Here is a 12,543-nt window from a genome sequence, read left to right on the forward strand (position 1 = left end):
CCATGGGGGATCATTAGCACCACTTATCAATTAATGTGGTATATATCTCTCAATTGCCGTCGATACTATCTGTTTGAATTCATTATTTCCTACAACTAAGTTTTCAGATCGGAAGAAGTGAAGACTGTCTCTTAAATAGGCGTTAAGAGCATTTTTAACAGCGTTTTTAAATAGATATACTTTGCGTTTCTTTTTTATCGTTGTAGGTGTTACGGTATTCAGCCTAGCAGCAACTTCCGTGTGGTCGCTAAGCCCTGTATTCGTCACGGCACTCCCTATTTGACCAGGATCATTAGTTGCTAAGAGGTGAAGTACGTTTTCTGAACCATTCAAGCTTCAAGTTGGCTCATGGAGTAATTGTTCAAAATAATTTTCTGAGAAAGCATTCAGTACAATATCGGATGACTTTTTATGCCTGCCGGCCGGAGTGGCCGAGCGGTTCTAGGCGCTTCAGTCTGGAACCGCGCGACCGCTACGGTCGCAGTTTCGAATCCTGCCTCTGGCATGGATGTGTGTGATGTCCTTAGGTTAGGTAGGTTTAACTAGTTCTAAGTTCTAAGGAACTGATGACCTCAGATGTTAAGTCCCATAGTGCTCAGAGCCACTTGAACAATTCTTTTTATGCCTGCCGCCGGCCATAAACTTATTATTTTTCCAGCATATCGAGGGTAGATTGAAGTCACCACCGACGATAACTGTATGACTAGGGTGCCTATTCGAAATGAGACTCTAGTTTCTTTTGAGCTGTTCAGCAACCCTATCTTCTGAGTGGGGGGTCGGTAAAACGATCCAGTTAATAGTTTAGTCCGATTGTCAAGTATAACCTCTCCCCATACTATTTCGCAGGAACTATCTACTTAATTTGCTCCTGAGAGCAATAAATACACCACCACCTTCTGTATTTAATCTATCCTTTCTGAACACAGTTAGATCGTTTGGAAATTTTCGGCTGAACTTATTTTTGGCTTTAGACAGTTTACTGCACCTAAATATATTTCAGTAATTTCTAGTAGGGCTTGGAGCTCTTGTTCTTTTCCAAAACATCTACGACAATTTATAGCTACAATGTCGATCGTTTCTACAACTACCTTACTGTGTTTTACCGCCCCCCTTTTAGACGGACGCCCTTTCTGTGGTTTCCTGAGACCCTCTAACCTAAAACACCGTCCAGTCCCTGCCACACTGCCCCCCTTTACCCGTGTAGCCCCTTACTGTGTGTAGTCGTCTCCTGACCTATTAGGTGGAATCCGGGAACCCACAACCAATGCCCCAATGAAAGAATCTGCAACCTACACGGTCAAAGAACTGCCTGAGCCGGTGGAAAGACTGGCAATCTTTACCATTTCAGCTAGCGTTCCTGAACCAGAGAGAATCTCCTCTGATCCAAAGCAACACGCGTCTTTAGCACCGACATGAGCTACCAACTGCATCTGGCTGCACCCTGTGCTCTTCGTGGTATCCAAAACCACCCTTTCCACATCCAGAATGCACACGGAGTGCACACTGGCTTCTTTCCCCTCCTTGGCCGTCATGTCCCTAAGGGGCCCCATTACGCTCCTGACGTTGGAGCTCTCAACTACGAGCAAGAACATCCTCTGTGAATGCACAGACCTTACGGGCGGAGAAGCTTCCTCTGTAACAGGATGGACGACTGCATTCGGCTTCGAGACTTCGTCAGCCACACATAGCGCGCAAAACCTGTTCGTCAAACGAGCCCAGGAGGCCCTACAATCGGCCCCTCGGGAAGTCTTTCGCTACGTGCCAGACTTTGGAATGATCTCCCACTCGACCACGGGTGAGGGGTCAACCTCAGTGCAGGCAGTACCTGGGGCGGCTACAGCAATGGACCGATTAGGGGAGGTGTGGGACGTGCTCCGTGTCCCTCCCCGCGTCCCACCCCCAAAAGTGATGCCCCTTGGCAGCAGCCTCAAGCTGTGTGACGGAAGCCAACACAGCCAAGAGCTGTGAGCGAAGGGTCAACAACTCAGCTCTCATATGTACACAGGAATCACAGTTCCTATCCATTACTGAAGTCGCGCCACGCGGGATTAGCCGAGCGGTCTTAGGCGCTGCAGCCATGGACTTTGCGGCTGGTCCCGGTGGAGGTTCGAGTCCTCCCTCGGGCATGGGTGTGTGTGTTTGTCCTTAGGATAATTTAGGTTAAGTAGTGTGTAAGATTAGGGACTGATGACCTTAGCAGTTAAGTCCCATAAGATTTCACACACACTGAAGTCGCTCCTGTTTGAAGCTCCTAAAAATATGTAACAAACGGTGTATTCGGCTTATTAGGAGCAAGAACACGATGTGCTCTGTCACTGACGGTCTGTCCGATACTGAGCTACACTAATAGGGACAAACAAAAGCCTTCACGATACGAGGGTCGATATAAGGGTCGAAAACAACGGCGGTAATGTACGCTACACTGTTATTAAAATATAAGTTTCTTCCTAGTGAGCACTCGAACACGTAAGGAATTGCAAAAATAAACTAGTAACTACACGGGTAACTGTAAATATGTCGTTTCTGTAGGAAGCTCGAAAAAGTATGCAACAAACGAACGGTGTACTCGCATTATTAGCAGCAGAAACGGGAGGTGCTCTGTCACTGACGGTCTGTCCGACACTGCACAGTTGCAATGGCGTATCTCACGCTTACATTAACCTGTGATCTTGCACATTTAATCACTTACATATGTTACCTAGAGAAATACATTTCCGAAATTTCATTACTCTGCTTTAATTGTTTTTTGATGCTGTGAACCGAGCGAGGTGGTGCAGTGGTTAGCACACTGGACTCGCATTCGGGAGGACGACGGTTCAATCCCGTCTCCGGCCATCCTGACTTAGGTTTTCCGTGATTTCCCTAAATCGCTTCAGGCAAATGCCGGGATGGTTCCTTTGAAAGGGCACGGCCGATTTCCTTCCCCATCCTTCCCTCACCCGAGCTTGCGCTCCGTCTCTAATGACCTCGTTGTCGACGGGACGTTAAACACTAATCTCCTCCTCCTCCTCCTCCTTGATGCTGTGATTTTTTTCCGTCAGGCTAGTTACATGCCAAATAAACACAATTCTAATGTCATACTCGGCAGCTTAAAATCGGGAAAACTGCTTGCTTATTACATGAATTTCCCACGTTGCATTCCGTAACTTAGCAAAAATCGCACCTCCATTTGATCACCCTTTCTGGATACATGGAGATGTGCAGTTCTTAAAAACTAATGTAAGTTTGCCATGATGTTCACTGCCAAGTAACATACCTCAAGGAAACTAGGACCATGCATGAAGAGAATTGCTACAGTATAATACAGAAGGTAACTGAAAGAAACACACAATGAGACTAACAGAAATGACTGTTTTATTCAAAGGCAATAATTACACTTAAGTCTCTGCAGTTGATTCTGGGCCCCTGGATATTACAAACGGCATGACAGTGTTCTTAGCAGGGTGTGTAGCCTCATATGAGGAGAGGTGGAAACACTCAGTGCACCCAGGAATATAGTCTATCACTCTCGTTTTGATGGTCAAGATATTATAATATAGGAAGGCGTATGCCAACATGGACGCACTGACCCCCAAGTCTTTAAACATGCTACAGTCCCAGGTCAACGCAATTCTGACACTGCACCGCTTCCACACGTGCGTTAGACCCTTATTCGATTTCTAAGGTTCCTCACCTCATTTCGTAAAAACGGATTCATTATAGTATCACTTTGTTGCCGATTCGTCATTCTGTCTGTCTATCTGTCTGTCTGACCGACTGTATTCCCTAATACATGACCATTTTTAACACTCGCAAATTCAGTCACAAAAAACGATAGTGTACTTCTCGTAGACGTAAAATTATGGAATTTGATAAGAGGCGAGCTTTCACAATAAAATTTCAGGACAAAATCTGAAAATGGGTAATCTGTAATTATGTCACATACCGTCTTTTTGGCCATTACAAACATAAATTTCATTCAATATTGTTTTTAGTAGTAGGTAGACGGAGTCACGATGAATTTTTGTGTGTATAATTTACATACAGCGTTTTCAGAAACTGCCGTTATAATCTTCTAGGACTTGTAGAATGGAGTGAATACGTAATGTTTTGAAGATGAACCCATGCCAGGAAAGGTACCGTTTCCGTTCTACGACAGTTTAAATGCAGATGTTTAACTCATCTACTTCTCCTTAATGAACTGAATTAGATGTGACTGCTGCACTACAGTTATTAGGTAACAATTCGAAAGGCTACATAACGAAACTTACATTTATCAGTTAACCACATTTGTTTGTAGTAACAGTCAAACATTACGTGTTTACATTATTCCAAAACCGAAAAGAACCCTGCATCCTGTACGTATGTATTACAACAGTGGCTCGATGTGATGACCACCAAGGTAGCCTGCATTCGCCTGCCGGACTTCACTGGGCACACAAGAAACTTCTCTCATTGCTGGAAAGAAAGTGAGTACTGAACCCCTCTTCTTTCTGGATGAAAACCCATCTATCAGCTGTATTCGTAATATGAAATGAAAGGGCCTCTGATCTGTCTTTTTACGTTCTGTCTGACAAAACACGTACGAATTTATAAAAAAAATTCAACAACAACAAAATAGAGGGTTCCAACATTTTACATGGCTGCCGATCAGGTATCGTCCTCGAAGCTGATCGTTGTTTCTTTATTATGGCATTCTACATCAGTGCAAGACAGAGTTATCTTAGAATTATCTTTAATATGCCGTATGAAAAATACAAATTCTCTGAGATTGTAGAATGTGGGAATCAGACAAACTGAAATTTCTCAGCAAAAACAGACCTTACCACAAGCTTAAATTCTTCTCGTTTCATACCACATTTTTTCTTTCTTAATTTCTAGAAATCCTCTCCTGTTTCTCCTCACAGTCAAAGAACTATAAGGTTCATAGTTTCTCAGTCCTTTCATCACATCTGTTCCACTAATTAAATGCTGCATGAAAAGTAATATAGTTGGTGAGAAGCAGCTTTGATAGTTTATTCCTAGAAAAAATGATTATTAAGTTAATAATAAGAAGAATTACGTACATCATGCTTCTTTGGAATGTGTGAAACGATAAAAATCAGCGTAAGACACGAGTGAGTGCGGTTACGCGACCGACGGGTTGAGTAGTCGCAGCGTCTCAATTGCCTCTGCAGCGCTGTTTTCAATTATTCTCTGGTTCAGTACAGTCGTCTCATGATGGCAACATCATCCGGGTGTGGATAACTCAAATTGGGGTTCAAAGTTAATGGGAAATATATGACACATCAACCACGAAAAGGTTAATTAATCTACATTTTTTCACATTAAGAATCTGTAGTTACCATACTAAATAGTGTCGATTTCATCACGGCATTAAATACGCCTCCCCCATTGGCATTTAACCTATCCTTGAATACGTATTCCTATCATAATTAAGGATTTTGCTGCTATTCATTTCCTGTTTCAACTAACTTTTTATTCCTAGCATTACGCGTGCGTTTTATCTTTAATAAGCAATACTAATTCTTGAACCTTGCCGTGGGTGCTCCTATAGTTTAGTACTATCATATTCTCTTTTCGAAAGTTCTCTCAGATGAATGTGTCTGACCTCTCTTCAGTAGACAACTAATCATTGACCATAAGGAGAAGTTCGGGTTTCACAGTGGTCAGCAAGCAGCGGCTCGCGAGCAACATGCGGCTCTTTAGCCGTTTGAGTGAGGCTGTTTCCACAATATACCATATGTGAGTACGCCCGTATAGTGAAACTGGAAGTTTGTGGCCCAATTGGAGCTTCTGGTTTTCGGCCTGAGCGAGTCTATTTTGAAAAACTGGAGTCAGTCGCGGGTGTCGGGTGAAACTGCTACTCGCTCTCGAGTCTCAGATCATGTGCACTCGCTGTCTCGTGCACTGATTTTTCTGCTTGTGATAATGACTTCGAAAGTGGGGGGAGGACGATTATTCGTTGAAATCAGACGCGTGAGGTAAGTTTTAACGCGCTGAAATTCATGTAAAATGAAGCAGTGGAAGAGATGCCTATTCCGTTGAAGAGTGTGGAACTGTTGCTCGTAAGGTATGGAAAAAGTGTGCGGTCTGACGAAAGACGAAGATAAAAGAAGCATTTGCTTTTTTCCCCCTTATTCGCATCTACATATTGCGAACAATCAATTTCAGGCATGAAGCTTATCATGGGTAAATTGAGGAGTCGTCTTATTGATGAACATGGGAATCGTCCCTAAAATTAAAAATAACGACATACCAACTAGACTTACCGAAGCTTTCCAAAATGAAGGCATTTGTTCACGTCAGTGTTTTCCAAGATTTAGTTTTATGATACTTTACAATATAATTTTATCAATAAATGATATGGTTGCTAAGTATGATGTCAAGTTTTTTTTTTTTTCTCAAGATACCAGTAGTTTAACTGAGACATAAAACTGTAAGTAAAGTTTGTTAAGTTACCTGTAGGGAATGTTCTCGTGTTAAAGGAGATGTAGTTTCAAGTATTGAGAAAGATATGGTTTGGACATATAAAGAGGATGAACGAAACGAGATAGACGAAACAAGTAGGCAAGGTGTGTAGAGTCGACCTCCGTAAACGTTCCTCAATCCTGCTGACTGTGAGTTTAGCGAAGATCAGCTTAGGAGTATCCTAATCAATAACAGTGTACCTACTCACATAGCTTATGTGTTGAAAATTTGACTCTCACAAGAAATTTCAATCGTTGTCCAGCAGATATATGGCTCTAGTGACTAACGAGTATTGGGCCCCGAGTGCACACCATATTTACTCTGCTACCCGCGTAGCAGCTTCGTCAGTGTAGTTAACCCCTGACCTATCGAGTGCAGCTCTACATGTTTCCACGCGTTACCGAAGGTCGAGAAGTTTGCGAACAAGATCGTGGTAGAATGATCTCAGACATAGATTTAGACCTTTTAATCGTCTCCAAACCAGAGGACCGTGATCGACTCTAAGTACGTTGCTGCACACAGTGATCCCACGCGTGATGCTGGCTTTAACTGTGGCCTTTGCAGCTTCCAGCTACTTTCAGGCAGCGACTAGTTTCCCGTTTGTCCTCACACAAGATCAGTCCTTATCAATTTTCTACTGTGGAAAGAGTGTGTAAAATTACAAAAATTTGCTAATCAAAGTATTCAGGGTCTAACTGAGAAAGAACAAACAGGCCGCAAAAATAAATGAAATTACTCGACTGTAGCGTAGTAGAAGTGCGATGCACGCAAAACACATAAAAAGAACTGGTACTAAAATCTTCTGTACAAGATAGGAAATTACACAAACTATTACCGCAAAATAAAAAACACTTGAGGAAAAAAAGTTGTTCAAATGGGTTTGAGCACTATGGGACTTAACATCTGAGGTCATCAGTCCCCTAGAACTACTTAAACCTAACTACCCTATGGAGATCACACACATCCATGCCCGAGGCAGGATTCGAACCTGCAACCGTAACGGTCGCAAGATTCCAGACTGAAGCGTCTAGAACCGCTCGGCCACACCGGCGGGCAACACTTCAGGAAACACAAGAGTATTTTACTGCAGTTACCTACGATGTCAGGTTTCAGAAACGCTCGTGCTTGAAAAAAATACACAGACAACTACAAAAAGTTAATCAAAGTCACTCATCACAGAAAATGTACAGGTATTGCTATTTTCTTCATAGAGGAATGTAAGGGAAAAATTAAATTAAACGTCGTATATAGAAAGTAACTGCTGCCTGCACTGGTAGCTACTCTCGTCCCGTGGCTGGAGCCTACTGACTATTAAGTACTATTTGAAACGGTCGGCCGGCCGCGGTGGTCTCGCGGTTCTAGGCGCGCAGTCCGGAACCGTGCGACTGCTACGGACGCAGGTTCTAATCCTGCCTCGGGCATGGATGTGTGTGATGTCCTTAGGTTAGGTTTAAGTAGTTCTAAGTTCTAGGGGACTGATGACCACAGCAGTTGAGTCCCATAGTGCTCAGAGCCATTTGAACCATTTGAAACGGTCAAAAAATCCATAAAATTATTGTGCTGCAGCACAAAGCGTTTTACATAAATCTACAATAAACTGTTGTCAGTGAGTGAAGTAACGCTATGGTTTAACGAGACGTCGATGACGTGATCATTAGAGACACATCGAAGTTAGCGAGCTATGACTATAGTTGTGCGCAACAACTGTACTTCGATCTTCTTTATAGCTTTCATATTAAGTGGGCTTATCCCAATCACATGTCACTGTACATTGTTTTAGTGATCTATAATATGTGGTTGCTATAAATGTGGCCAGTTCGTCTACATATTCGATGTAAAATATATCAGGCTCCCTGCCGGCCTAATTAGCATTTCGTCTGTAGAGCGACTTAAGATAATGTTAAATTCCGTGCAGAGTTGGTCCTATATTTTGGAACTTTGCAACTGCACAACAGTAGAATACAGGAACGTTATAGGTAACGTTTTCAGTGAACCTATTTCTAAAGAGAAAACTTAGTATTTCAACTTCAAATAAGTTGTCTTCTGTTTCAGTGTCTTTATGATCAAAGTGCGTCTAAGTAGGTGACTGTTTTTCCTCAACCAGTTCTTTTTGGTAGTTCGACAGTCATAAACTGCCTTCAGAAGTCATAGAACGTTTCTTACCTAGCCCTCAGTACGCTTTTTATTTATTTCGTTTAGGTTTCATGTGTCTGTATTCGTTACTTAATCATGCTGGATGCTCGCTGTCCATCACTATCTCCCACTGCGTAAACGTACCCAGCAGGCGGCCTACCATAGTCTACGTCTGTCCCAGAGATCTTCTACAGTCTCCTCCCCGGAACTGAAAGTGTCAAGGTACCCCTCAGGTACCTGTTAATTTTATTAATACACGTGGTAAGCAACGCCAGAGATCAATGACTCAAGAGTCTAGTGGTCACTATTTTCTACCTCCACGCTGAATGAATATTAAGATCTAACCTGTCTGTTGCCAGCAATTTCAGTGTGTGTAGTAAATGTTACATAACTGTTTTACACAGCGAAAAGACTGAGAAAACAACTCACATATCAAATTACGCGGAGGTGGTAAAAACGTAATGCCTCCAAATTTTTCTTTGTAACGTCTTAAAGCTTTTCAGATAAAACAAACTTTATTAACAGTCTACGACTCTATTCTTCATGTCTACATATATATTTCTCAGTATAGTCACCATGGCGACTGAATACATGTCTCCCAACGAGAGACCAGTTTATTGATACCGTCACTGTATGATGTCTGACTTCGTTGGCGGACCCACAACTTCACGGCTGATTGCACCGATTCATCGCTATAAAAGTGAAGTCTTCAAAGGTGCTCTTTAAGTTGCTGAAAAAGATGAAAATCGGATGGAGCGAGGTCGTCACTGTATGAAGAATGCTCAAATGGCTCTGAGCATTATTGGACTTAACATCTGAGGTCGTCAGTCCCCTAGAACTTAGAACTACTTAAACCTAACTAACCTAAGGGCATCATACACATCCATGCCTAAGGCAGGATTAGAACCTGCAACCGTAGCAATTCTTCATGATCGATGACAGTAAACCCACTGCATCAGATTGTTGCAAGCGGCCCAGCGCTCGTGTTTGGTCTGTCATTGTCATGCAAAAGGGAGGGTCTCCATGTGTGAGCGACTTTTTCGAATTTGTGCTACCAGTTTCCCTCACGCACTGCCACAGTTACTTTACACACCGCAAGTTGCACGCTGCAGTTCGGAGCCCTCTAGCATTAGTTGGTTGCAACTGTGTCGGCGAAGCAGGAATGTCGACCGAGTAACATGCATCACGTGTATAACCCAACCTATGTTGAGAAGGTTGGTTGGTTGATTTTGGGGGAGGGGAACAAACTGCGAGGTCATCAGCCCCATCGGATGAGAGAAGGACGGGGAAGGAAGCCTGTCGTGCCCTTTCAAAAGAACCATCCCGGAATTTGCCTGAAGCGATTAAGGGAAATCTTGGAAAACCTAAATCAGGATGGCCGGATGCAGGTTTGAACCGTCGTCTTCCCGAATGTGAGTCTAGTGTGCTAACCACTAAGCCACGTCTCTCGGTCTATACTGAGAACAGAATGAAACATTCGGAAGCACTACTTTTCAGCACGCCCTCGAAGATCACACTTCCAGTAACTTGCCGTTTCTGCAGTGAAATTATTTGTCCAGAGATCTGCCGGGTAATCAGTAGCGCGCATAGCTAGAAGCAGGTCTGTTTTCTACTCTCGTGGGCAGCCCTTATAAGCCACTCGAGGGGGCTACGGGCCTACCCCACACGACTCCCTTTTCTGTGGCGGAACATGCCCTTAGGGTGTCGCTCGTGGCGATAATTTTCTGTGGTATTACATGTTTGGGATAGGTGCTTTAAAGTGGTTCCTGGCTTTATATTTGGGAACCTAATATCGCAACTGATAAACGATTCTTTCTCAATGTCAGATGTGATTTTTCACAGTACACGGCTATTAATAGAGATAAATTTCACACAGAGTTATGGTTAGGAGTGAGTGTGGACAAAAATGTCTGTTTTACAGAATTCCGCTAAAGGAAGAATATCCATCACAGTATCATACTGCTTCCGCACGCGTTGTCATGAAGCTTATGGCATCATCCTTTAGAAATGAAAGAAATGTGAAATAGACAATTTCTGCGCATCTGGACCTGACCAAGATACTGATGCATTAGGGAGCAAGCCTTGCGGAATAGTGAAACCAACATGAAGCAATGAAGTAAGGACATCCAATCTTCTTAGTTTGTCAAGATACGATAAATAGTAATGATCCCGCTCTCAATACGCTTTATAGAAGTGTAGAAATTGAGAATGGTTGATGGCGTCTTCAAGAAAGTGTTGAATTCTGTACTGAAATTAAATATGAAGTAAATATGATGTACGAGATGGCTACAAGATTTCTAGCGCAAGCAACTTCGCGGAGAACAGGAACATGTGCTTAACAACACATTGGACTTCACTGGAATAAATGTCTGGATTCCTTACAGAGCAGTTACATAGACAGTAATCATCCAAAAGTAGTCTCTACTACAACCCGTTCTAGAGCTAAGACACGAACACATGGAAAATATGTATTCAGTATATTCAGCAGCGAGTCAAATGATGAAGATGATGCAGCGAATAAGAACTGCAAACTGCAATTTAGAGAGTCATAGTGCAAGAACAAGATGACTTTCACACGTCACATATGGAAGAAACGGGTATGGGAAAACAAACGAAAGTTATCCCAAAGCAGGGCACCACTTGTGCTCAGACCTCATTAGAAAATACTGTTTTGCTTTGTTGTTGTGTTCTCACTCTAAATTAGAAAGCAACTGAAAATGAAAATAATCGGACATTCAGTTTGAATGCTCTTTCAAATACTAAAGCTTTTATTCTCCATTGGAAATATGTTAAATCAGAGAAAGGCGATAATTATAAGGCTGGTGCGACTTTAGATACATAAACGTCCAATGATTCTGGTGTTAAAGAGTCTTCCTAGATGATTTTTGCCATGGACTACTGGCTCATCATCTTTAATAACGAGAATAGCTCTGCTTGTTCCGTGACAGATTTCTCAGTTTCTGTTTCAACTTCACCCCATTTTATTATTTTAATTCCTAAATTAATAAAATATAACATAAAATGCATTTTTTTGTTTTTCGTTCAGCTTTTTTCAATAAACGAGAGTATCTTCTATAATATGAAATTAGTCACACCTGTGCTTACACTAACCATTTAGTACGGTCTTCTCATTCATGCCTTTGGTCATTCAAGATTAATTTCATACACAACTGGAGCCATATTTTACAAATCTGAAGAGGAAATTTTGATAAAGGTGGAGAAAATTTTACTAAAATATCCATTCTGCGTAGCTTTTACATGTAGTGTCTCGAACACAACACTCCAAATGTAATTTTTTTGCGGGTTGTTTTTAAAAGAGTCTGTAGTGACATTATTAACTACTGTGTTATCCCAGTTAACACTCTACTCTGAGATAGATTAACCTTTAACTGTTGTCAGTCTTTGAACGTGGGTAAAAAAACGCAGCAGGCACTACAGCTTTCCCCGCTACAGTTGTACGTTAAAGCAGGTAAGCTGAAGCTCAAGTTGCCAGGCGAACGTGTTTCGCTCGTTACTCCTAAGTCAGTAGCAATGTTCACTTGGGTCCACTGGATCCACGACTATAGATACGGGATTTATTTTTTTATGGTACTCCTTTAGTTTAACCGTTGTCTTTCACGTAATCTGAAAATAAAATCCAAACAGAGTTCTTGGAATAGATGTTATATTTCACAGCAATGGTTGAACGTTGAATTACCCAGAATGAAAATGATACTGTTGGAAAATCATCATCCGCAAGGAACAGAAATTGAGGAAATGTGTTTTCTGAAAATGATGAAGAGTTTTTGGTAATGAGTGATAGTGACTCAAGCTCCGAATTCTCTGAAAATGGCTCTGAGCACTATGGGACTTAACATCTGAGGACATCAGTCCCCTAGATCTTAGAACTACTTAAACCTACCTAACCTAAGGACATCACACACATCCATGCCCGAGGCAGGATTCGAACCTGCGACAGTA

General features: G+C 42.2%; 1 protein-coding gene and 1 non-coding gene across 2 annotated transcripts in view; one reads left to right on the plus strand and one right to left on the minus strand.

The window, feature by feature from the left end:
* The window catches only part of LOC126249318 (tachykinin-like peptides receptor 99D), a 386,848-nt gene that overhangs the window by 253,967 nt on the left and 120,338 nt on the right, over nucleotides 1-12,543 (minus strand). The window lies entirely within an intron of this gene.
* Trnaa-cgc (transfer RNA alanine (anticodon CGC)) lies at nucleotides 2,763-2,835 on the plus strand. Its single transcript has one exon. It is a non-coding gene; the product is annotated as a tRNA-Ala (tRNA).

The sequence above is a fragment of the Schistocerca nitens genome, chromosome 3, assembly GCF_023898315.1.
Source record: "Schistocerca nitens isolate TAMUIC-IGC-003100 chromosome 3, iqSchNite1.1, whole genome shotgun sequence".
In the NCBI taxonomy this organism is placed as follows: domain Eukaryota; kingdom Metazoa; phylum Arthropoda; class Insecta; order Orthoptera; family Acrididae; genus Schistocerca; species Schistocerca nitens.